General features: G+C 42.9%; 1 pseudogene; it reads right to left on the bottom strand.

Annotated features, from left to right (window-relative positions):
- Nucleotides 1–19,996, bottom strand: part of LOC144006136 (uncharacterized) — a 38,685-nt pseudogene extending 18,689 nt beyond the window's left edge.
- Between the last annotated feature and the right edge of the window lie 7,159 nt (nucleotides 19,997–27,155).

Below are 27,155 nucleotides of genomic sequence, written 5' to 3'. Positions count from 1 at the left end.
GACATTTAATAAACGGTGTCGCAGACCTTCAAAATGGTGATGGGAGTCCTGTGTGTTCAGTCCAACACCAAATCAGAAAGAATGAATTAGCAGAGGACGTCTGATGAAACGCGATGTGGCCGCCGGCCACGGCAGTGAGCACGTGAAGAAACGAATGGAGACGTGCGGCGGAAGTCGGGCAGGACACGCCCCCGCTGCGTTACGATTGGCTGCTGGAAACTGTCCGGGGGCTTCCGAGCAAGCATTGTCATCAAGTCATCGACAGATGTCGCCATTTTTTTTGCTGCAGTTGGAATCGAAAGTCTCATTCTCTTTTTCAGTGTTTTGTTCCCGATACAATTGTAAAGTTTAAATTGGACTTTTTGAAAAGAGCTCCAGTTTATTGTGGTGAATGTGCAGTTTAATAAAAATTCGCCATCAAAGTTGAACAAGCATTTTGAGGTCAACTGAATTTTTATTATCAGGGATGAGATTTAACCACCAAATGTTATGAGTTTAAAGGCCCAGTCTGCCGGTTTCACTCAGGAAAATGCACTTTTTAAATGCAGGATTTCAACAAACAAACTACTTGTCAATTTACAGACCTGGGCTTCTCTTAATTTATGGGGGTGATTTTGTCCTATAAACCCCCACCACCCCAGCCTGTATTTTGCAATTTTGTGTTTGGTTTGCTGCAATTGGCTGGCAACCAGTTCAGGGTGTACCCCGCCTACTGCCCAGAGCCAGCTGAGATAGTCTCCAGCAACCCCCGCGACCCTTGTGAGCAATAAGCGGTCAAGAAAATGGATGGATGGATGTTTGGTATGTAAACAGCTGGACGTTTCTGTGGAAAGACAGTGTTTACACCGCTCCAGCCAATCGCAGAGCGGGGGGGGCGTGTCGCAAACGGGGCCGGGCGAAATTGTCGGCTGCGTGACGTCACTCCCGCGGCAATTTGAAAGCACACACGGATTTTTTTTTTCACTCACTCATTTACACATGTAAGCTTCTGTGAGTGAGTTAGTGAATAATAAAAATACTACTACTACTACTACTACTACTACTACTACTACTACTAATAATAATAATAATAATAATAATAAAAATACGTACGTGCTGTCATAACCCGCGAGAGTGACGTCGCGCAGCCGACAAATTCTCCCGGCTCCTTTTGCGACAATCATTGTAAATTAACATTTTAACCTTGCCCTTTGTTTTTGTAAATACCTTAAAACCAAACTAAAACATATAAAAATGCAAAAAATAAATAAATCTTGAGCAATAGCGTTGTAAATTATTTACCAAGGCGCGTTAGAGGCATGTCAACCACCACAGCCCCACAACATCCAGAGTCTTTAGGAACTACGGGTGGATCTCATCCACCCCCGGGGCCCTGCCACCGAGGAGATTTCCAACCACCTCAGTCACTTTGACCCCAGAGATAGGAGAGCCCATGTCCGAGTTTTTGCCTCAGCGACCGCCGAAGCCGCGTTCCGCTTGGCCAGCCGGTAACTGACAGCTGCCTCTGCAGTACCACAGGCCAAAAAGGCCCGATAGGACTCCTTCTTCAGCTTGACGGCATCCCTTTCCGCTGGTGGTTCGAGGATTGTCGCCGTGACAGGCACCGACTACCTTATGGTCGCAGCTCCGATGGGCTGCCTCAACAATGGAGGCGCGGAACATAGCCCCCTCGGAACCCTCTCCTCCCCCGGGACAAGGGAGAAGTTCTGCCAGAGGGAGAAACTCTTTCTGACAGGGGATTCCGCCAGACGTTCCCAGCAAACCCTCACAATACGTTTGGGTCTGCCAGGTCGGACCGGCATCTTCCCCCACCATCGGAGCCAACACACTACCAGGTGGTGATATGTTGACAGCTCCGCCCTTCTCTTCACCTGAGTGTCCAAAACATGCGGCCACAAATCTAATGACACGACTACAAAGTCGATCATGGAACTCCTAGCCGAGGGTGTCCTGGTGCCAAGTACACATATGGACATCCCTATGTTTGAACATGGTGTTCGTTATGGACAATCCGTGATGAGCACAGAAGTCCAATCGCAAAACACCACTCGGGTTCTGACCGGGAGGGCTGTTCCTCAAAATCACGTCGCTCCCTGTCTCACTGTCATTGCCCACGTGAGCGTTGAAGTCCCCGGGGAAGCACTCTCCAGCACACCCTCTCGGGACTCCAAAAAGGGTGGGTACTCTGAACTGCTGTTTGGTGCATATGCACAATCAACAGTCAGGACCCGTCACCCCACCTGAAGGTGGAGGCAGGCTACCCTCTCATCTACAGGGGTGTACCCCAACGTACTGGCGCTGAGCCGGGGGCCACTAAGACTGCCCACACCTGCTCGGCACCTCTCACCATGGTCAACTCCAAGAGTGGGAGAGAGTCCATCCCCTCTTGACAGGACTGGTACCAGAGCCCAAGCCGTGTGTGGAGGACAGTCCGACTATGTCTCGTCGGAACTTCTCTGCCTCACACACCAGCTCAGGCTCCTTCCCTGCCAGAGAGGTGACATTCCATGTCCCAAGAGCCACCTTCTGCAGCTGGGGGGGTCGGTCCGCCAAGGTCTCCTCCCATGGCTGCCACCCAGCCTCCACTGCACCCGACCTCTGTGGCCCCTCCCACCGGTGGTGAGCCCATGGGAAGGTGATACAGTATTTTATATATTATTGATATATATATATGCAACATTTATTTGTACTGCAAGTAATACAAATGACTTTTGGCCAGTTTTTGTCATCTGTGGCTCTCACACTTTCCTTCAGCAAAGTTTTGACGCAACACTTACCTTCCAATAAAGGTAAAATGTTCGTGATGACTGATGATGACAAGCCATTGAAGTCAAGGAGGCGGACCTCAGAGCCAAGGAGTAAGTTGAGGGCAGGTACCAACTGACTCCTTATTTGTAGGGAGGGCACTAATGCTGATTGGCTAGGGATGTAAGGTATTGCCACACACTTCCCACCAGGGGGAGCATCATCTCATCAGCGCCACACTCAGAAGTACAAATGCAATTGCATTGTACTGTCGCTTCTCTTAATGTGATCATTTTTGTTGGAACGCCGCCTGTGAGTTGCAGCAGTGGCCGGAAACGGAGCTGGTGTGTGAAGCCCGGAAGTCCAGGTGGCATCTACTCCATTTGATGTGTATTTTGATTTCAAAATGTGATGAAAGGTTGTTTGACGACAAGAACAATTTTCCTGCAGAGGCAAAAGTGCCACATGAACAGAAATGATATTACTACATGCAAAATGAAAGAATCAAAACCAGGTATGGACACAATTTTGTTCTGATGTCATCTGAATATTGTATGCTAATGTAAAAATTGTGACATAGAAAGATAAAATGTGCAAAATGCACTAGCAGATGGCATGTTAGCTAGCACGGAGCTGTGGTGGTTGAGTTAGCAACAAAGAGTAGGACATTTGCGTCAATCATTTCAGTGATAACACTGTTCAACAAAAAATTTTAATCGCAGATGGCTTTGTGTGTCTGAACGTATTGTCGACGCTTATTTGGGGAAAATTGCAAGGTGGCTTTATTTCTATTTGTCAGGTTCATCAAAACTGACACTTTTATAATAATTTTACACAGACACAAAAAGGAGAGAAAGACACCGTAATACCTTTTAACACGCTAGCGAGGAGAGCAGAGGAGAACTGTGCCATACAATTCAACCCTATGCTTCAAAAACAGTCCCTCTGCACCCCCTCTTTTTATTGGGATTGCCTGACACTCAAAATGCTAAGGGGAGGGAAAGCGAAAGCGATACCGCTTATCTTCTCCATCCAGGTTCTTCTTTGACGTTCGATCATGACTTTGCAGAAACTCAACAAACATCACGTTTCATGCAAAGGCACTTTCGATTGCCAACGGATGCGTAATTTTGGTCTCCAGATCTTCAAGAGCAGTTTTGCTCTCCCTGCAAACACTATATTTAATATGAATGATTATGAAAACTTAGCAAATGTATGATAAAAACAATATAGTTAAATCAATCAAATCATCTTCTGCAAATCACACTTGTTAGTTAATTATTCTTAATTCAACAATTATTCTATCACTATTTCATACACAAGGCAACTCAATGTGCTTCACACAAGCAAATACACAACACGTACAAACATCAACAAACACAACCATAAACAACATTAAGAAGCAAACAAAAATAACATCCTAATTTACGTGCAAAAAAAACATACATTGACATTCAAACACATTAACAGCAAACATTTAATATTTACAGGTTGAGTAGTTTTGAAAGCATTACATTTACACTTTTACAGCACACCAAACTCACTTCCCTTCATTTTTTGAAGCTTCAAAGATGGCTGCCATTCTCACCATCACACTCGTGTCTCTCAGCAAGCTTTTTACAAGAGAATCTTTTAGCACAAACACTGCAACTGAATGGTTCCTTCCCACTAGGGGTGTTAAAAAAAATCGATTCGGCAATATATCGCGATATTACAGGACGCAATTCTCGAATCGATTCAATAGGTGGCAGAATTTATTTTTAAATATCAATTTTTGATGGGAAAATATTCAACAAAACGTCTTATAGTTAGAGTTCACACCTTAAACATGGAAAAATGTTTACTATGTGGCTCAGAGTTAAGGTTGAAGTTTCAGATAAATAATCCATCCATCCATTTTCTTGACAGCTTATTCCTCACAAGGGTCGCGGGGGGTGCTGGCGCCTATCTCAGCTGGCTCTTGGCAGAAGGCGGGGGGGTACCCTGGACTGGTTGCCAGCCAATCGCAGGGCACACAGAGACGAACAACCATCCACACTCACACGCACACCTAGGGACAATTCGGAACGTCCAATTAACTGCCATGCATGTCTTTGGAAAGTGGGAGGAGACCGGAGTACCCGGAGAAGACCCACGCAGGCACGGGGAGAACATGCAAACTCCACAAAGGAAGGCCGGAGCCCGGACTCGAACCAGAGTCCTCAGAACTGGGAGGCGGACGTGCTAACCACTCGCTCACCGTGCCGCCTATAAATAATACATTTTCATACAAATCTTACAGTGTACAAGATTACTGATTAGTATTTTCTAAATTTGAGTAAAAAAAAAAAAATCGCAGCAATCGACAAACAAATCCGTATCGGGATTAATCGGTATTGAATCGAAACGTGACCTATGAATCGTGATACGAATCGAATCATCAGGTACGAGGCAATTCACACCCCTACTTCCCACCATGTGTTCTTGTGTGCTTTCTTAAATTTGACATGGAAGAGAAGCTTTTTCCACAATCTGAGCAGGAATATGGTTTCTCTCCAGTGTGTGTTTTTGCATGTGCTGTTAAAGAATTGGTGGAAGCGAAGCTTTTCACACATTTTGTGCATGAATATGGTTTCTGTCCCGTGTGTGTGTTCTTATGTGGCTTCTTAATTCAGTGTGTGTTCTTGTATGTGTTGTTAAATTTGACTTAAAAGAGAAGCTTTTGCCACAATCTAAACAAGAAAAAGGTTTCTCGCCACTATGGATTCTTGTATGTGTTGTTAAATTTGACTTCCGAAAGAAGCTTTTGCCACAATCTAAACAAGAAAAAGGTTTTTCCCCAGTGTGTCTTCTTGTATGTTTTGTTAAATTTGACTTGTCAGAGAAGCTTTTGCCACAATCTAAACAAGAAAAAGGTTTTTCCCCAGTGTGTGTTCTTGAATGTAATGTTAAATGTGACTTCTGAGAGAAGCTTTTGCCACAGTCTGAGCAAGAAAAAGGTTTCTCGCCAGCGTGTCTTCTTGTATGTATGGTGAAGTATGACTTCCAAAAGAAGCTTTTACCACAATCTAAACAAGAAAAAGGTTTTTCCCCAGTGTGTGTTCTTGTATGTATCGTTAATTCTGACTTCCAAAAGAAGCTTTTGCCACACTCTAAACAAGAAAAAGGTTTTTCCCCAGTGTGTGTTCTTGAATGTAATGTTAAATGTGACTTCTGAGAGAAGCTTTTGCCACAATCTGAACAAGAAAAAGGTTTTCCCCCAGTGTGTCTTCTTGTATGTATTGTGAAATCTGACTTGTCAGAGAAGCTTTTGCCACAATCTAAACAAGAACAAGGTTTTTCCTCAGTGTGTATTCTCAAGTGAATTTTCAAACTTCCTTTTGAACTCAATGTTGTCCCACAGTGAGAACATTCGCAGGATTTGTCGTCAGTGTGACACGACCTATCATCATCATCATCATCATCATGAGAAGAAAGGGACCTTATGTCATCACTTTTTGCTTTTGATGATCCCCAGTGTTCTGCATCACTTTCTGGAATCCTATTTTGAGGATTTAAGATCCTGTTTGGAGGCTCCGCCCCTCTGCCCTCCTCACTCTCACCCTTGACTTCATCTTCACTCTTTAAAGGGGCGAAGGTCATTGGTGACTTGGTGACGTCATCCTCAACCTCCTCCTCTTTGACACGAACGGGCTTTTCTTCCTCTTCGATGTAAGGATGTTCTTCCTCCTCTTTAACATTCGGAGGCTTCATGTCCTCTTGGTCAGGACGAAGATATTTCTCAGCGACGTCTGCAGGACACAAGAACACAAACACACATTTGGGTTGGTCAAGTCAAATTTCAAGCGTGAGATGATGTGCATTATTGTTTCTACAGTGCACCTCGACTTGGGGCCACCGCACACTCGGATTGGCCAATCCCAAAAAAACAAAAAGAAAAAGGAAATATTGGCCTTGTTAAAAATCTGACAGCCGATATAAGGTCAAATCTAAAACCATTTTAATCTCTCTCTATTGATTCAAGTCGACTAAATTGAGTTGAGTTGATATTATCCATCCTCATACATTTCAACTTTTACATAGAAAATTAAAACACCTATTTGTAACCATAGTTAGGCTGGAAGACCCCTACTTCCACATGATTCATCCCATTCTCATCTTTCCAATTTAAACATATTCCAAATATTCACGCCTTACCCACAATTCCCGATTTTGTACCCAATTTTTCCTCATGCATTCTTAATGGGAGATTCTACATTTACTTCCACATTTTTCATCCGATTCACTTTGTACCAACTTCAATATATTCCACCAATTTACACCATGAGCTCTTCTTTTTCACTTCCAAAATTAACGCCTTACCACAATTCCCCATTTTGTACCCTACCTCTCCCTACATTCTACATTTCACATTTACTTCCACATTCTTCATCCAATTCACTACATTCCAACTTCAATGTAGTCCACCAATTCTCCTTTTTTAGTTCCAAAATTCACGCCTTAATCACAATTTCCTATTTTGTACCCTACGCCTGCCCTCAGCGGCAGCCATCTTGGCCAATTGATTAAGTTACGTCCAAGAGTCTCACTAGGGGTGGCGGCCACCTTGGCCAATTGATTTGGTACACCAGGGATTCTCGCCAGGATATGCCCCGGCTTGAATAGGAAGTGACCTGATTTCAACAGGAAATAACCTGATTTCAACAGGAAGTGACTTGTTTTCAACAGGAATGACCCGGAAGTGACCCGAAATCAACAGGAACTGACTTGTTTTCAATAGGAAGTGACCCGGAAGTGACCTGATTTCAATAGGAAGTGACCTGTTGATTTGAACAGGAAGTTACCCAGAAATGGCCAAAAATCAAAAGGACGTGACCTGATTTCAACAGGAAGTGACCAGGAAATGGCCTAAAATGAACAGGAAGTGACCCAGAAGTGGCTTCAAATTAACAGGAAGTGACACAATTTCAACAGAAAGTGACTCGGAAATGGCATAAAATGAACAGGAAGTGACCCAGAAGTGGCTTCAAATTAACAGGAAGTGACACAATTTCAACAGAAAGTGACCTGATTTCAATAGGAAGTGACCTGAAATCAACAGGAACTGACTTGTTTTCAACAGGAAGTGACCCGGAAGTGACCTGATTTCAATAGGAAGTGACCTGTTGATTTGAACAGGAAGTTACCCAGAAATGGCCAAAAATCAAAAGGACGTGACCTGATTTCAACAGGAAGTGACCCGGAAATGGCCTAAAATCAACAGAAAGTGACCCAGAAGTGGCATCAAATCAACAGGAAGCAACACGATATCAACAGGAAGCAACACAATTTCAACAGGAAGTGACCTGATTTCAATAGGAAGCGACCCGGAAATGGCATAAAGTGCATAGGAAGTGACTTTAAATCAACAGGAAGTGACACAATTTCAACAGGAAGTGACACAACTTCAACAGAAAGTGACCTGATTTCAATAGGAAGTGACCTGAAATCAACAGGAACTGACTTGTTTTCAACAGGAAGTGACCTGATTTCCTGGTCTGCGCCTCTCACCATGGGCAACTCCCGAGTGGAAGAGAGTCCAACCCCTCTCGAGAGGACTGGTACCAGAGCCCAAGCCATGTGTGGAGGACAGTCCGACTATGTCTCGTCTGAACTTCTCTTCCTCACACACCAGCTCAGGCTTCTTCCCTGCCAGAGAGGTGAAATTCCATGTCCCAAGGGCCAGCTTCTGCAGCTGGGGGTCGGTCCGCCAAGGTCTCCTCCCTTGGCTGCTACCCAGCCTCCACTGCACCCGACCCCTGTGGCCCCTCCCACCGGTGGTGAGCCCATGGGAAGGTGATACAGTATCTGATATATATATATATATATATATATATATATATATATATATATGCAACATTTATTTGTACTGCAAGTAATACAAATGACTTTTGGCCAGTTTTTCTCATCTAACAGCAAACATTTAATATTTACAGGTTGAGTAGTTTTGAAAGCATTACATTTACACTTTTAAGATGCATTGACACTTTTGCAGCACACCAGTCTCACTTCCCTTCATTTTTTGAAGCTTCAAAGATGGCTGCCATTCGCACCAGCACACTCGTGTCTCTCAGCAAGCTTTTTACAAGAGAATCTTTTAGGACAAACACTGCAACTGAATGGTTCCTTCCCACCATGTGTTCTTGTGTGCTTTCTTAAATTTGACATGGAAGAGAAGCTTTTTCCACAATCTGAGCAGGAATACGGTTTCTCTCCAGTGTGTGTTTTTGCATGTGCTGTTAAAGAATTGGTGGAAGCGAAGCTTTTCACACATTTTGTGCATGAATATGGTTTCTGTCCCGTGTGTGTTCTTATGTGGCTTCTTAATTCAGGTTTTCCCCAGTGTGTGTTCTTGAATGTAATGTTAAATGTGACTTCTGAGAGAAGCTTTTGCCACAATCTAAACAAGAAAAAGGTGTTTCCCCAGTGTGTCTTCTTGTATGTATCGTTAATTCTGACTTCCAAGAGAAGCTTTTGCCACAATCTGAGCAAGAAAAAGGTTTTTCCCCAGTGTGTCTTCTTATATGTGTTGTTAAATCTGACTTGTCAGAGAAGCTTTTGCCACAATCTGAGCAAGAAAAAGGTTTTTCCCCAGTGTGTGTTCTTGAATGTAATGTTAAATGTGACTTCTGAGAGTAGCTTTTGCCACAATCTAAACAAGAAAAAGGTTTTTCCCCAGTGTGTCTTCTTGTATGTATCGTTAATTCTGACTTCTGAAAGAAGCTTTTGCCACAATGTGAGCAAGAAAAAGGTTTTTCCCCAGTGTGTCTTCTCAAGTGAATTTTCAAACTTCTTTTTGAACTCAATGTTTTCCCACAGTGAGAACATTCGCAGGATTTGTCGTCAGTGTGACACGACCTATCATCAGCAGCATGTTCATCATTACCATGCAGATTATCATCATTATCATCATCATCATCATGAGAAGAAAGGGACCTTATGTCATCACTTTTTGCTTTTGATGATCCCCAGTGGTCTGCATCACTTTCTGGAATCATGTTTTGAGGATTTAAAATCCTGTTTGGAGGCTCCGCCCCTCTGCCCTCCTCACTCTCACCCTTGACTTCATCTTCACTCTTTAAAGGGGCGAAGGTCATCGGTGACTTGGTGACGTCATCCTCAACCTCCTCCTCTTTGACACGAACGGGCTTTTCTTCCTCTTCGATGTCAGGATGTTCTTCCTCCTCTTTAACATTCGGAGGCTTCATGTCCTCTTGGTCAGGACGAAGATATTTCTCAGCGACGTCTGCAGGACACAAGAAGACAAACACACATTTGGGTTGGTCAAGTCAAATTTAAAGCGTGAGATGATGTGCAATATTGTTTCTACAGTGCACCTCGACTTGGGGCCTCGATTGGCCCTTCCCAAAAAAACAAAAAGAAAAAGGAAAAAAAGTATTGGCCTTGTTAAAAATCTGACAGCTGATATAAGGTCAAATCTAAAACCATTTTAATCTCTATTGATTGAAGTTGACTAAATTGAGTAATATTATCCATCCGCATACATTTCAACTTTTACATAGAAAATTAAAACACCTATTTGTAACCATAGTTAGGCTGGAAGACCCCTACTTCCACATGATTCATCCCATTCTCATCTTTCAATTTAAACATATTCAAAATATTCACGCCTTACCCACAATTCCCGATTTTAATGTAGCCGCGAGGGGGCACAAGCCAGTGTCTTCTTGTGCCGGTGCCAAGCCCGGATAAATACAGAGGGTTGTGTCAGGAAGGGCATCCGACGTAAAACTTTGGCCAAAACAAACATGCGAATCAAATATATGACTTTGATACCGGATCGGTCGGGGCCCGGGTTAACAACGACCGCCATCGGTGCTGTTGACCTACAGGGTGCCGGTGGAAATTGGACTACTGTTGGTCGAAGAAGGAGAGGAGGAAGGTGTGTTCGTAGGAAGAAAGAGAAGAGGAACACCACGAGTCTAGGACTTAGAGTAGGGACTTTGAATGTTGGGAGTATGACAGGAAAAGGTAGAGAGCTGGTTGACATGATGCAGAGGAGGAAGGTGGACATACTGTGTGTTCAGGAGACCAGGTGGAAAGGGAGCAAAGCTAGAAGTTTAGGAGCTGGTTTCAAATTGTTTTATCATGGGTTAAATAGGAAGAGAAATGGAGTAGGAATTATCGTGAAGGAGGAGTTTGTTAAGAACGTCCTGGAGGTCAAAAGAGTGTCAGATAGGGTCATGAGCCTGAAGTTAGGAATGGAAGGTGTGATGATCAACGTTGTTAGTGGGTATGCACCACAGGTAGGATGTGAGCTGGAGGAGAAGGAGAACTTTTGGTTGGAACTTGATGAAATGATGCAGAGCATCCCTAGAAGTGAGAGAGTTGTCATTGGTGCAGACTTCATTGGACATGTTGGTGCAGGAAACAGAGGAGATGAGGAGGTGATGGCCAGGTTTGGTATCCAGGAGAGGAACGCAGAAGGACAACTGGTGGTTGATTTTGCAAAAAGGATGGAAATGGCTGTTGTGAATACTTTCTTCCAGAAGAGGCAGGAACATAGGGTGACCTACAAGAGTGGAGGTAGAACTACACAGGTAGACTACATCTTGTGTAGACGGTGTAATTTGAAGGAGATCAGCGACTGCAAAGTAGTGGTAGGTGAGAGTGTAGCCTGACAGCATAGGATGGTTGTGTGTAGGATGACTCTGGTGGTGAGGAAGACAAAGAGGCCAAGGGCAGAGCCAAGGACGAAATGGTGGAAGCTGAAAAAGGAAGAGTATCGTATGGCTTTCAGAAAGGAGTTGAGAAAGGCTCTGGGTGGTGAGGATGTGCTCCCAGATGACTGGACAACTACGGCAAATTTGATCAGGCAGACAGGTAGGACAGTCCTTGGTGTGTCATCTGGAAGGAAAGGAGATAAGGAGACTTGGTGGTGGAATGAGGAGGTGCAGAAGTGGATACAGAGAAAGAGGGTAGCTAAGAAGAAGTGGGACACTGAGAAGACTGAAGAAAGTAGAAAGGAGTACAGGGAAATACAGCGTAAGGTGAAAGTAGAAGTGGCAAAGGCCAAACAAGAGGCTTACGATGACTTGTATGCTAGGTTGGACAGTAAGGAGGGAGAGAATGATCTATACAGGTTGGCAAGGCAAAGAGATAGAGATGGGAAGGTAAATCAAAGTGATTTACCTTTCTTTTCTCTTTATTTCTTTTTTTTCTGACCTTTTCTCTGGTCTCCTGACCATTTAAACCTCACGATTCTGGCAAGATTCTGAAGTACCTGGTTAAGGCGAAGGGTAATGGGATATTTATAAGGTTTTAGATGAATTAATGAGTATAAATGTATACGTATTTGCACGCACGCACGCGCACGCACACAAACGCACGCAAACGCACGCACACACGCAAACACACACACCCAAACGCACGCACACACACACACACAAAACAAAAAAAACAAAAAACAAAAAAGAGCAATGATGACAAGACGTTGAATCGGTAAGACTACCGAATGAACAATTCTGAGCTCTTTTAAAAAAAAAAAAAAAAAAAAAAAAAAAAAAAAAAAAAAAAAAAAAAAAAAAGAGATAGAGATGGGAAGGATGTGCAGCAGGTTAGGATAATAAAGGATAGGGATGGAAGAGTGTTGACAGATGCCAGCGGTGTGATGGGAAGATGGAAAGAGTACTTTGAAGAGTTGATGAATGAGTAAAATGAGAGAGAACGAAGAGTGGAAGGGGCGACTGTTGTAGACCAGGAAGTAGCAAAGATTAGTAAGGATGAAGTGAGAAGGGCATTGAAGAGGATGAAGAGTGGAAAGGCACTCGGTCCTGATGATATACCTGTGGAGGTATGGAAGTGTCTAGGAGAGGTAGCAGTAGAATTTCTGACTGGGTTGTTCAACAGGATCTTAGATAGTGAGAAAATGCCTGAGGAATGGAGGAGAAGTGTGCTGGTGCCCATTTTTAAGAACAAGGGAGACGTGCAGAATTGTGGCAACTACAGAGGAATAAAGCTGATGAGCCACACAATGAAACTATGGGAAAGAGTAGTGGAAGCTAGACTGAGGGCAGATGTGAACATTTGTGAGCAGCAGTATGGTTTCATGCCCAAAAAAAAAAAAAAAAAAAAAAAAAAAAAAAAAAAAAAAAAAAAAAAAAAAAAAAAAAAAAAAAAAGAGTACGACAGATGCAGTGTTTGCTTTGAGGATGTTGATTGAAAAGTATAGAGAAGGTCAGAAGGAGCTGCATTGTGTCTTTGTTGACCTGGAGAAAGCTTATGACAGGGTGCCCAGAGAGGAACTGTGGTTTTGTATGAGAAAGTCTGGAGTGGCGGAGAAGTATGTTCAAGTGGTGCAGGACATGTATGAGGACTGTAAAGCCTAATTTATGCCTCCACGTTTTCTCTCGCGTCGATGGCTCGCGTCGATCACATGATCGACGCAAGCCATGAATTTTAATTGCTGCGTCGCTCGTGGCCGGCCGACGTGCACACGTCGCTAATCCTTGGACGCACGTCGATGGCGGGCGTCGCTCGCTTCTGATTGGTCCGTTCGATGGCGTTTTTTCTTTTTTTTTCTCTCTCTGTCTCCCCGCCCCCCGCCCAGATAGTTTCCGTGAAGGCAACTGGCGGCGCAAATCGACTTCCCTGCTCGGAGACCACGGCTGTGCATGTGGATATGTGCCTGGGACGAGAGGCGGAAAACAACAATAACAAAAAAAAAAAAAAAAAAAAAAAACTGTGTTCACTAAGCGCACGGCTGTTGTGTTTTGGCGAGTTTACGGCCGACACCGGTGCAAATTGGCAATAATTAATTGCCACGGTGATGAGCTTATTCTCCCCCCGGCTTTGTTTCGTGTTTCTGAATTAAATTGAACTTCCTGAATCCGTCATAAAATGCAAAGGAATCACCACTCTGTGGCGGCCCAGCCATAGTGACAGCGGGACTTGGTGTGAAACTCCAGCAGACACCGATGTGTATTGCGCACAAGTTGGAAGGCAAACGCACGAGCGGAGCTCCAACGTGACGCCTCGACGCGAGTCTCTCGCAGAAGTATACTGAGGCCTTAAGACAGTGGTGAGGTGTGCTGTAGGTGTGACGGAGGAGTTCAAGGTGGAGGTGGGACTACATCAGGGATCAGCTCTGAGCCCCTTCTTGTTCGCAATGGTTATGGACAGGATGACAGATGAGGTTAGACAGGAATCCCCATGGACTATGATGTTTGCAGATGACATAGTGATCTGTAGTGAGAGCAGGGAACAGGTGGAGGAGAAGCTAGAAGCGTGGAGGTTTGCCCTGGAAAGGAGGGGAATGAAGGTTAGCCGTAGCAAGACGGAGTATCTGTGCATGAATGAGAGGGACCCAAGTGGAAGAGTGAGGTTACAGGGAGAAGAAACCAAGAAGGTGGAGGAGTTTAAGTATTTAGGGTCAACAGTCCAGAGCAATGGAGGTGTGGAATAGAAGTGAAGAAGCGTGTGCAGGCAGGCTGGAACGGGTGGAGAAAAGTGTCAGGTGTGACGTGTGATAGAAGAGTTTCAGCTAAAATGAAAGGAAAGGTTTATAAAACTGTGGTGAGACCAGCAATGTTGTTTGGTCTGGAGACAGTGCCACTGAGAAAAAGACAGGAGGCAGAGCTGGAGGTGGCAGAGATGAGGATGCTGAGATTCTCTTTGGGAGTGACCAGGTTGGACAGGATCAGGAATGAGTACATCAGAGGGACAGCACATGTTAGAAGCTTTGGAGATAAAGTCAGAGAGGCCAGACTTAGATGGTTTGGACATGTCCAGAGGAGAGATAGTGACTATATTGGAAGAAGGATGCTGAGTTTTCAAATGCCAGGCAGAAGATCGAGAGGAAGACCAAAGAGGAGGTTTATGGATGTAGTTAAAGAGGACATGAAGGTAGTTGGTGTGAGAGCAGAGGATGCAGAGGACAGAGTTAGATGGAGGCAACTGATTCACTGTGGCGACCCCTGAAGGGAAAAGCCGAAAGAAGAATAATTTATCTATGTATTTATTTATTTATTTATTTATTCACTTGCCTATTAATAATTTACTGATGTAAAATGTATTTACTTGTAAAAAACAAAACAAAAAAAACTTGTATACGCACTTCAAAATGTTTTCTTTGTTACCTTATTCTTGACTGCACAACTGATTTATATTTCATGTACAGCACTTTGTATACAGCAATACCTGTTTTTAAGACGCTTTATAAATAAATAAAGTTGAGTTCATGAATGCTACAGTGGCAACGAGCGATAATTTCGTCGACAAAAAATTGTCATGATTTTTGTGAAACTTTTTTTTTTTCCAGACAAAAATTAAACAAAAACTAAAATAGAAGCCATTCATTGAGACGATAACTACAACTAAAATCGACTGACAATTTTGTCAATGACTAAAACGAAAATGAAAACAACATAGTGACGAAAATTCACACAATCCAATCAGAATGAATGAAACGCGAGTTGGAGAAAAGAACCACTCAGAAACTGTTCAGTGTTCACTGCACTTTGTTCAATGTTCAAACATGGTTACATTCATTGCACAGCTCTAAGATTAATCTCAAGCAATTTAATTGTGCTTTTTTTTTATTCAGGTGAAAACTAAGTCATATTATTGTCAGTTAAACACGTTTCATTGAAACAATAAAGACACCATTGTGTGAAATGTGTCTTGCGTGTTAAACTAGTTACAAATAGGTGTGTTATAATTTTCTGCATAAACGTTGATGTGTATGGTGACTAAAATGTCAATACTAAAATTGGATTAATACTAAAATACAATCAGACGACTAAATTATGACTAAAACTTTGATAAATTTTGGTCAAAGGACAAACTAAATTGAAATTTCTTGTCAAAATGAACAGTGGTTGCAACAGCAGTTGAATGTAATAATGCAGTAATCATGACAAAAAGATTAATGTGGTAATATTGTAAAAAAAAAAAAAAAAAAATGTATGTGGGGAAACACCGTTTTAATAAAATAGTATCCTGGACCTGAGTAATAAGTGTACAAACCTGCTGCGTGTAGCACAATTCGAGGCTGCTCGCAAACATCGTCCAGCGGTTGAAAATGTTGCTCGTTCTCTTCTTTGACTCCAAAATGTTCCTCCTCGTCCTTTGGTGTCATTCTCGCCGACATTTTTGACACAATAATGCCAACAAAGTCACACTTGGTCTCTTCCTGACCACGTGTTGTGTGCTTCTCTTTGTTAGCGGCTAGCGAGCTAAACTAAGCTAAGCTAAACTAAGCTAAGCTAAGCTAAGCTAACTAGACTGAGAGCACTGAGCTGGATAGCCGACAACCCACACAGTACAGAAGACCTGCGGAAGTGCGGCGGAAGTTAAGTCAGGCAGGACACGCCCCCGCTGCGTTATGATTGGCTGCTGGAAACTGTGCGGAGGCTTCAAAGCAAGCATTGTCATCAAGGCATCGACAGATGCCGCCATTTTTTATATATTTTTTGCTGCAGTTCGAAAGTTTCATTCCCTTTTTCAATGTTTTGTTCCCGATATAATTGTAAAGTTTTAAATGGCACCAGTTTATTGAAGTGGATGTGCAGTTTAAAAATTCGCCATCAAAGTTGAACAAGCATTTTGAGGTAAACTGAAAGTTTATTATCTGGGATGAGATTTAAACCACCAAATCTTATGAGTGTAATTACTGGTCTTAGTTAGTAGTAAATGTTTGGGACAGTATCTGATATATTATTGATATATGCAATTTTTATTTGTACTGCAAGTAATACAAATGACTTTTGGCCAGTTTTTCTCATCTGTTGCTCTCACACTTTCCTTCAGCAAAGTTTTGACGCAACACTGACCTTCCAATGAAGGTAAAATGTTCGTGATGACTGATGATGACAAGCCATTGAAGTCAAGGAGGCGGACCTCAGAGCCAAGGAGTAAGTTGAGGGCAGGTACCAACTGACTCCTTATTTGTATGGAGGGCACTAATGCTGATTGGCTAGGGATGTAAGGTATTGCCACACACTTCCCACCAGGGGGAGCATCATCTCATCAGCGCCACACTCAGAAGTACAAATGCAATTACATTGTACTGTCGGTTCTCTTAATGTGATCATTTTTGTCGGAACGCCGCCTGTGAGTCGCAGCAGTGGCCGGAAACGGAGCTGGTGTGTGAAGCCCGGAAGTCCAGGTGGCATCTACTCCATTTGATGTGTATTTTGATTTCAAAATGTGATGAAAGGTTGTTTGACGACAAGAACAATCTGCCTGCAGAGGCAAAAGTGCCACATGAACAGAAATTATATTACATGCAAAATTAAAGAATCAAAACCAGGTATGGACACAATTTTGTTCTTATGTCATCTGAATATTGTATGCTAATCATGTCCAAATTGTTACATAGAAAGATAAAATGTGCAAAATGCACTAGCATATGGCGTGTTAGCTAGCACGGAGCTGTGGTGGTTGAGTTAGCAACAAAGGGTAGGACATTTGCGTCAATCATTTCAGTGATAACACTGTTCCACAAAAAATTTTAATCGCAGATGGCTTTGTGTGTCTGAACGTATTGTCGACGCTTATTTGGGGAAAATTGCAAGGTGGCTTTATTTCTATTTCATACACAAGGCAAATCAATGTGCTTCACACAAGCAAATACACAACACGTACAAACATCAACAAACAACCATTAACAACATTCAGAAGCAAACAAAAATAACTTCCTAAATTACGTACAAAAAGAACAAAAAAAACATACATTGACATTTAAACACATTAACAGCAAACATTTAATATTTACAGGTTGAGTAGTTTTGAAAGCATTACATTTACACTTTTAAGATGTATTGACACTTTTACAGCACACCAGTCTCACTTCCCTTCATTTTTTGAAGCTTCAAAGATGGCTGCCATTCTCACCAGCACACTCGTGTCTCTCAGCAAGCTTTTTTTTTTTTTAAGAGAATCTTTTAGGACAAACACTGCAACTGAATGGTTCCTTCCCACTAGGGGTGTTAAAAAAAATCGATTCGGCAATATATCGCGATATTACAGGACTCAATTCTCGAATCGATTCAATAGGTGGCAGAATTGATTTTTAAATATCAATTTTTGATGGGAAAATATTCAACAAAACGTCTTATAGTTAGAATTCACACCGTAAACATGGAAAAATGTTTACTATGTGGCTCAGAGTTATAAGGTTGAAGTTTCAGATAAATAATACATCCATCCATTTTCTTGACCGCTAATTCCTCACAAGGGTCGCGGGGGGTGCTGGCGCCTATCTCAGCTGGCTCTGGGCAAAAGGCGGGGGACACCCTGGACTGGTTGCCAGCCAATCGCAGGGCACACAGAGACGAACAATCATCCACACTCACAAGCACACCTAGGGACAATTCGGAACGTCCAATTAACCTGCCATGCATGTCTTTGGAAAGTAGGAGGAGACCGGAGTACCCGGAGAAGACCCACGCGAGCACGGGGAGAACATGCAAACTCCACAAAGGAAGGCCGGAGCCCGGACTCGTACCAGAGTCCTCAGAACTGGGAGGCGGACGTGCTAACCACTCGCTCACCGTGCCGCCTATAAATAATACATTTTCATACAAATCTTACAGTGTACAAGATTACTGATTAGTATTTTCTCAAATTTGAGTTAAAAAAAAAATCGCAGCAATCGACAAACAAAACCGTATCGGGATTAATCGGTATCGAATCGAACTGTGACCTATGAATCGTGATACGAATCGAATCGTCAGGTACGAAGCAATTCACACCCCGACTTCCCACCATGTATTCTTGTGTGCCTTCTTAAATTTGACATGGAAGAGAGGCTTTTTCCACAATCTGAGCAGGAATACGGTTTCTCTCCAGTGTGTGTTTTTGCATGTGCTGTTAAAGAATTGGTGGAAGCGAAGCTTTTCACACATTTTGTGCATGAATATGGTTTCTGTCCCGTGTGTGTGTTCTTATGTGGCTTCTTAATTCATGCTTGGCAGGGAAGCTTTTGCCACAGGCTGAGCAAGAAAAAGGTTTCTTGCCAGTGTGTCGTCTTGTATGTGTTGTTAAATTTGACTTCGCAGAGAAGCTTTTGCTACAATCTGAGCAAGAAAAAGGTTTTTCCCCAGTGTGTCTTCTTGTATGTATCATTAAGGCTGACTTCAAAGAGAAGCTTTTACCACAGTCTGAGCAAGAAAAAGGTTTCTCGCCACTATGGATTCTTTTATGTGTTGTTAAATGTGACTTCCAAGAGAAGCTTTTGCCACAATCTAAACAAGAAAAAGGTTTTTCCCCAGTGTGTGTTCTTGTATGTGTTGTTAAATCTGACTTCCGAAAGAAGTTTTTGCCACAATCTAAACAAGAAAAAGGTTTTTCCCCAGTGTGTCTTCTTGTATGTGTTGTTAAATCTGACTTCCAAAAGAAGTTTTTGCCACAATCTAAACAAGAAAAAGGTTTTTCCCCAGTGTGTCTTCTTGTATGTGTTGTTAAAGCTGACTTCCAAGAGAAGCTTTTGCCACAGTCTGAGCAAGAAAAAGGTTTCTCGCCACTATGGATTCTTGTATGTGTTGTTAAATCTGACTTGTCAGAGAAGCTTTTGCCACAATCTAAACAAGAAAAAGGTTTTTCCCCAGTGTGTCTTCTTGTATGTTTTGTTAAATCTGACTTGTCAGAGAAGCTTTTGCCACAATCTAAACAAGAAAAAGGGTTTTCCCCAGTGTGTCTTCTTGTATGTCTTGTTAACTGTGACTTCCAAGAGAAGCTTTTGCCACAATCTAAACAAGAAAAAGGTTTTTCCCCAGTGTGTCTTCTTGTATGTGTTGTTAAATTTGACTTGTCAGAGAAGCTTTTGCCACAATCTAAACAAGAAAAAGGGTTTTCCCCAGTGTGTCTTCTTGTATGTCTTGTTAACTGTGACTTGTCAGAGAAGCTTTTGCCACAATCTAAACAAGAAAAAGGTTTTTCCCCAGTGTGTCTTCTTGTATGTCTTGTTAACTGTGACTTCCAAGAGAAGCTTTTGCCACAATCTAAACAAGAAAAAGGTTTTTCCCCAGTGTGTCTTCTCAAGTGAATTTTCAAACTTCCTTTTGAACTCAATGTTTTCCCACAGTGAGAACATTCGCAGGATTTGTCGTCAGTGTGACATGACCTATCATCAGCAGCGTGTTCATCATTACCATGCAGATTATCATCATTATCATCATCATCATGAAAAGAAAGGGACCTTATGTCATCACTTTTTGCTTTTGATGATCCCCAGTGGTCTGCATCACTTTCTGGAATCATGTTTTGAGGATTTAAGATCCTGTTTGGAGGCTCCGCCCCTCTGCCCTCCTCACTCTCACCCTTGACTTCATCTTCACTCTTTAAAGGGGCGAAGGTCATTGGTGACTTGGTGACGTCATCCTCAACCTCCTCCTCTTTGACACGAACGGGCTTTTCTTCCTCTTCGATGTAAGGATGTTCTTCCTCCTCTTTAACATTCGGAGGCTTCATGTCCTCTTGGTCAGGACGAAGATATTTCTCAGCGACGTCTGCAGGACACAAGAACACAAACACACATTTGGGTTGGTCAAGTCAAATTTCAAGCGTGAGATGATGTGCATTATTGTTTCTACAGTGCACCTCGACTTGGGGCCACCGCACACTCGGATTGGCCCATCCAAAAAACAAAAAGAAAAAGGAAAAAAGTATTGGCCTTGTTAAAAATCTGACAGCCGATATAAGGTCAAATCTAAAACCATTTTAATCTCTCTCTATTGATTCAAGTCGACTAAATTGAGTTGAGTTGATATTGTCCATCCGCATACATTTCAACTTTTACATAGAAAATTAAAACACCTATTTGTAACCATAGTTAGGCTGGAAGACCCCTACTTCCACATGATTCATCCCATTCTCATCTTTCCAATTTAAACATATTCCAAATATTCACGCCTTACCCACAATTCACTATTTGGTACCCTACGCCTGCCCTCAGCGGCAGCCATCTTCGCCAATTGATTTGGTACACCAGGGATTCTCGCCAGGAAATGCCCCGGCTTGAATAGGAAGTGACCTGACTTCAACAGGAAATGACTTGTTTTCAACAGGAATGACCTGGAAGTGACCTGATTTCAATAGGAAGTGACCTGTTGATTTGAACAGGAAGTTACCCAGAAATGGCCAAAAATCAACAGGAAGTGACCTGATTTCAACAGGAAATGACCCGGAAATGGCCTAAAATCAACAGAAAGTGACCCAGAAGTGGCATCAAATCAACAGGAAGCAACACGATTTCAACAGGAAGTGACCTGATTTCAATAGGAAGTGACCCGGAAATGGCATAAAATGAACAGGAAGTGACCCAGAAGTGGCTTCAAATCAACAGTAAGTGACACAATTTCAACAGAAAGTGACCTGATTTCAATAGGAAATGACCTGAAATCAACAGGAACTGACTTGTTTTCAACAGGAAGTGACCCGGAAGTGACCTGATTTCAATAGGAAGTGACCTGTTGATTTGAACAGGAAGTGACCCAGAAATGGCCAAAAATCAACAGGAAGTGACCTGATTTCAACAGGAAGTGACCCGGAAATAGCCTAAAATCAACAGAAAGTGACCCATAAGTGGCATCAAATCAACAGGAAGCAACACGATTTCAACAGGAAGTGACCTGGTTTCAATAGGAAGTGAGCAGGAAATGGCATAAAATGAACAGGAAGTGACTCAGAAGTGGCTTTAAATCAACAGGAAGTGACACAATTTCAACAGGAAGTGACAATTTCAACAGAAAGTGACCTGATTTCAATAGGAAGTGACCTGAAATCAACAGGAACTGACATGTTTTCAACAGGAAGTGACCCGGAAGTGACCTGATTTCAATAGGAAGTGACCTGGAAGCGACTTAGAATCAACAGGAAGTGGCCCGATTTCAACAGGAAGTGACCTATCAATAGGAAGTAGCCCAATTTCAACAGGAAGTGACCTATCAATAGGAAGTAGTCCAATTTCAACAGGAAGTGGCCCAATTTCAACAGGAAGTGACCTACCAATAGGAAGTAGTCCAATTTCAACAGGAAGTGGCCCGATTTCAACAGGAGGTGACCTATCAATAGGAAGTAGTCCAATTTCAACAGGAAGTGACCTGATTTCAACAGAAAGTGAGCCTAACTCCAGTCCTCAATCTTTCCTCCATTAATTAATTCACTCATTAATTTACCTTAATTAAGCGCAACCGCTTCATTCCATTTTCACGTGTCGTCTTGTGCGCAGTTCGCATATATGCCCATATGAACTCGGCCCTTATTTGCAAAACGGAATCGATTGTCATTGACTCCCGTCTTCGTGAATGTTACAGTTGCAACCAGTGATATTTTTGTCGCCGAAATATTTACATGATAATTTTCGTGACTAATTGTTTTTCCCGACGAAAATTAAATGAAAACTAAAATAGAAGCCATTCATTCAGACAATAACTATGATTAAAATTGACTGACAATTTCATCAATGACTAAAATGAAAATGAAAACAACACAGTCGTGAAAATTCACACAATCCAATCAGAATGAATGAGAAAAGAACCACTCAAAAAATGTTGTGTTCACTGCACGTTAACTCAACTCAACTTTATTTATAAAGCGCTCTAAGAACAGTCATTGCTGTATACAAAGTGCTGTACATAAACATAAATTGTGCAGCTGTAAGATAAATCTCAAGCAATTTAATTATGCACTTTTTCTTATTCAGGTGAAAAGTTACATTATTGGCAGTTGAACATGATTCATTGAAACAAGAAAGACACCATTGTATGAAATGTGTCTCGCGTGTTAAACTAAAGTCACAAATAGGTGTGCTATAATTTTCTGTATAAAAGTTTAAACGTATGCTGAAGGAAAATAGACTAAACTGTGAATTTAGTCGACTAAAATTGGATCAAAACTAAAATACAATCAGAAGACTAAATTATGACTCAAACTTGTTAATTTTAGTCAAAAGACTATAACTAAAACTAAATTAAAATTTCTTGTCAAAATTAACACTGGTTGCAACAGCAGTTGAATGTAATAATGCAGTAATCATGACAAAACTGACTTTTTTGTAAAAAAAAAAAAAAAAAATGTATGTGGGAAACAGGGCTATGTATACCGACAAAAAAATAATTTGTAGTATTGTACCACCGTTTTAATACTTAGTCTAAACTAAATTAAAATTTCTTGTCAAAATTAACACTGGTTGCAACAGCAGTGGAATGTAATAATGCAGTAATCATGACAAAACTGTGACTGTTTAGTAATATATATATATATATATATATATATATATATATATATATATATATATATATATATATGTGGGAAACAGGGATATGTATACCGACAAAAAAAATTAATTTGTAGTATTGTACCACCGTTTTAATACAGTCTTATTGTGCACCTAAGTGTTCTTAAAATCGCACACGTCTTGTCAGATACATTGGTATGACTGTCTCATGACTGTATAATCGGCCCCTGTCCGGAATCAACCAATCAAATCAATTTATTTCACTATTTAAAATAACAGTTGAATTGAATTACTGTGTACAATAATGAGGACTGCAGTGATTTTTTTTTAACGCTATACAGTAGTGCTAAGCAAGGGAGAGTCATAAGAAGTGTACAAACCTGTTTTGTGTAGCACAATTCGAGGCTGCTCGCAAACATCGTCCAGCAGGTGAAAATGTTGCTCGTTCTCTTCTTTGACTCCAAAGAGGTCCTCCTCGTACTTTGGTGTCGTTCTCGCCGAAATTTTGGCACAATAATGCCAACAAAGTCACACTTGGGTCTCTTCCTGACCACGTGTTGTGTGCTTCTCTTTGTTAGCGGCTAGCAAGCTAAGCTAAGCTAAGCTAAGCTAACTCGGCCGAGAAGCATCAACGCGCACCGAGACGAGTTTAAACACACGCCGACATTTAATAAACGGTGTCGCAGACCTTCAAAATGGTGATGGGAGTCCTGTGTGTTCAGTCCAACACCAAATAAGAAAGAATGAATTAGCAGAGGACGTCTGATGAAACGCGATGTGGCCGCCGGCCACGGCAGTGAGCACGTGAAGAAACGAATGGAGACGTGCGGCGGAAGTCAGGCAGGACACGCCCCCGCTGCGTTACGATTGGCTGCTGGAAATTGTCCCGGGGCTTCCGAGCAAGTATTGTCATCAAGTCATCGACAGATGTCGCCATTTTTGCTGCAGTTGGAATCGAAAGTCTCATTCCCTTTTTCTGTTTTATTATATAATTGTAAAGTTCAAATGCCCGTTTAAATTTGACTTACTGAAAAGAGTTCCATTTTTTTGTGGTGAATGTGCAGTTTAAAAATTCGCCATCAAAGTTGAACAAGCATGTTGAGGTAAACTGAATGTTTATTATGAGGGATAAGATTTAACCACCAAATGTGATGAGTTTAAAGTCCCAGTCTGCCGGTTTCACTCAGAAAAATGCACTTTTTAAATGCAGGATTGAAACAAACAAACTACTTATCAATTTTCAGATCTGGGCTTCTCTTAATTTCTGGGGGTGATTTTGTCCTATAAATCCCCACCGCCCCCAGCCTGTATTTTGTAATTTTGTGTTTGGTTTGTAAACAGCGGGACGTTTCTGTGGAAAGACAGTGTTTACACTCCTCCAGCCAATCGCAGAGCGGGGTTTGACGTGTCGCAAACAGGGCTGGGCGAAATTGTCGGCTGCGTGACGTCACTCCCGCGGCAATTTGAAAGCACACACGGATTTTTTTTTCACACTCATTCACACGTTAGCTTCTGTGAGTGAGTGAAAAAAATAATACGTGCGTGCTGTCAAAATCCACGAGAGTGACGTCACGCAGCCGACAAATTCTCCCGGCATCTTTAAATTAACATTTTAACCTTGCCCTTTGTCTTTGTAAATACCTTAAAACCAAACTAAAATATATAAAAATGCAATAAATAAATAAATCTTGAGCAATAGCGTTGCAAATTATTTACCAAGGCGCGTTAGAGGCGTGTCAACCACGACAGCCCCACAACATCCAGAGTCTTTAGGAACTACGGGTGGATCTCATCCACCCTCAGGGCCCTGCCACCGAGGAGATTTCCAAACACCTCAGTGACTTTGACCCCGGAGATAGGAGAGCCCACCTCAGATTCGCCAGACTGCTTCCTCAAAGGAAGACATCTTGGTGCAATTGAGATCTTCGAAGTATTCCCCCCACCGACTCACGACGTCCCGAGTCGAAGTCAGCAGCACACCATCTCCATTATACAGTGTTAATGGTGAACTGCTTTCCTCTCCTGAGACGCCGGATGGTGGACCAGAATTTCCTCGAGCCGTCCGGAAGTCATTTTCCATGGCCTCAAACGAACTCCTCCCATGTCCGAGATTTTGCCTCAGCGACTGCCGAAGCCGCGTTCCGCTTGGCCAGCCGGTAACTGACAGCTGCCTCCGCAGTACCACAGGCCAAAAAGGCCCGATAGGACTCCTTCTTCAGCTTGACGGCATCCCTGACCACTGGTGGTTCGAGGATTGTCGCCGTGACAGGCACCGACTACCTTATGGCCGCAGCTCCGATTGGCTGCCTCAACAATGGAGGCGCGGAACATAGCCCCCTTGGAACCCTCTCCTCCCCCGGGACAAGGGAGAAGTTCTGCCAGAGGGAGAAACTCTTTCTGACAGGGGATTCCGCCAGACGTTCCCAGCAAACCCTCACAATACGTTTGGGTCTGCCAGGTCGGACCGGCATCTTCCCCCACCCTTGGAGCCAACACACTACCAGGTGGTGATATGTTGACAGCTCCACCCTTCTCTTCACCCGAGTGTCCAAAACATGCGGCCACAAATCCAATGACACGACTACAAAGTCGATCATGGAACTCCTAGCCGAGGGTGTCCTGGTGCCAAGTACACATATGGACATCCCTATGTTTGAACATGGTGTTTGTTATGGACAATCCGTGATGAGCACAGAAGTCCAATCGCAAAACACCACTCGGGTTCTGACCGGGAGGGCTGTTCCTCAAAATCACGTCCCTCCATGTCTCACTGTCATTGCCCACGTGAGCATTGAAGTCTCCGGGGAAGCACTCTCCAGCACACCCTCTCGGGACTCCAAAAAGGGTGGGTACTCTGAACTGCCGTTTGGTGCATATGCACAAACAACAGTCAGGACCCGTCACCCCACCTGAAGGCGGAGGCAGGCTACCCTCTCGTCTACCGGGGTGTACCCCAACGTACTGGCGCTGAGCCGGGGGCCAATAAGACTGCCCACACCTGCTCTGCGCCTCTCACCATGGGCAACTCCAGAGTGGAAGAGAGTCCAACCCCTCTCGAGAGGACTGGTACCAGAGCCCAAGCCGTGTGTGGAGGACAGTCCGACTATGTCTCGTCGGAACTTCTCTGCCTCACACACCAGCTCAGGCTCCTTCCCTGCCAGAGAGGTGACATTCCATGTCCCAAGAGCCAGCTTCTGCAGCTGGGGGGGTCGGTCCGCCAAGGTCTCCTCCCATGGCTGCCACCCAGCCTCCACTGCACCCGACCTCTGTGGCCCCTCCCACCGGTGGTGAGCCCATGGGAAGGTGATACAGTATCTGATATATTATTGACATATATATATATGCAACATTTATTTGTACTGCAAGTAATACAAATGACTTTTGGCCAGTTTTTGTCATCTGTGGCTCTCACACTTTCCTTCAGCAAAGTTTTGACGCAACACTTACCTTCCAATAAAGGTAAAATGTTCGTGATGACTGATGATGACAAGCCATTGAAGTCAAGGAGGCGGACCTCAGAGCCAAGGAGTAAGTTGAGGGCAGGTACCAACTGACTCCTTATGTAGGGAGGGCACTAATGCTGATTGGCTATGGATGTAAGGTATTGCCACACACTTCCCACCAGGGGGAGCATCATCTCATCAGCGCCACACTCAGAAGTACAAATGCAATTGCATTGTACTGTCGCTTCTCTTAATGTGATCATTTTTGTCGGAACGCCGCCTGTGAGTCGCAGCGGTGGCCGGAAACGGAGCTGGTGTGTGAAGCCCGGAAGTCCAGGTGGCCTCTACTCCATTTGATGTGTATTTTGATTTCAAAATGTGATGAAAGGTTGTTTGATGACAAGAACAATTTGCCTGCAGAGGCAAAAGTGCCACATGAACAGAAATTATATTATTCCATGAAAAATGAAAGAATCAAAACCAGGTATGGACACAATTTTGTTCTTATGTCATCTGAATATTGTATGCTAATCATGTCAAAATTGTTACATAGAAAGATAAAATGTGCAAAATGCACTAGCATATGGCGTGTTAGCTAGCACGGAGCTGTGGTGGTTGAGTTAGCAACAAAGAGTAGGACATTTGCGTCAATCATTTCAGTGATAACACTGTTCAACAAAAAATTTTAATCGCAGATGGCTTTGTGTGTCTGAACGTATTGTCGAAGCTTATTTGGGGAAAATTGCAAG

This window comes from Festucalex cinctus, chromosome 1 (genome assembly GCF_051991245.1).
Source record: "Festucalex cinctus isolate MCC-2025b chromosome 1, RoL_Fcin_1.0, whole genome shotgun sequence".
NCBI lineage: Eukaryota > Metazoa > Chordata > Actinopteri > Syngnathiformes > Syngnathidae > Festucalex > Festucalex cinctus.
The sequence above is the reverse complement of the archived record's forward strand: the minus strand, read 5'-3'. Positions and strand labels throughout refer to the sequence as shown.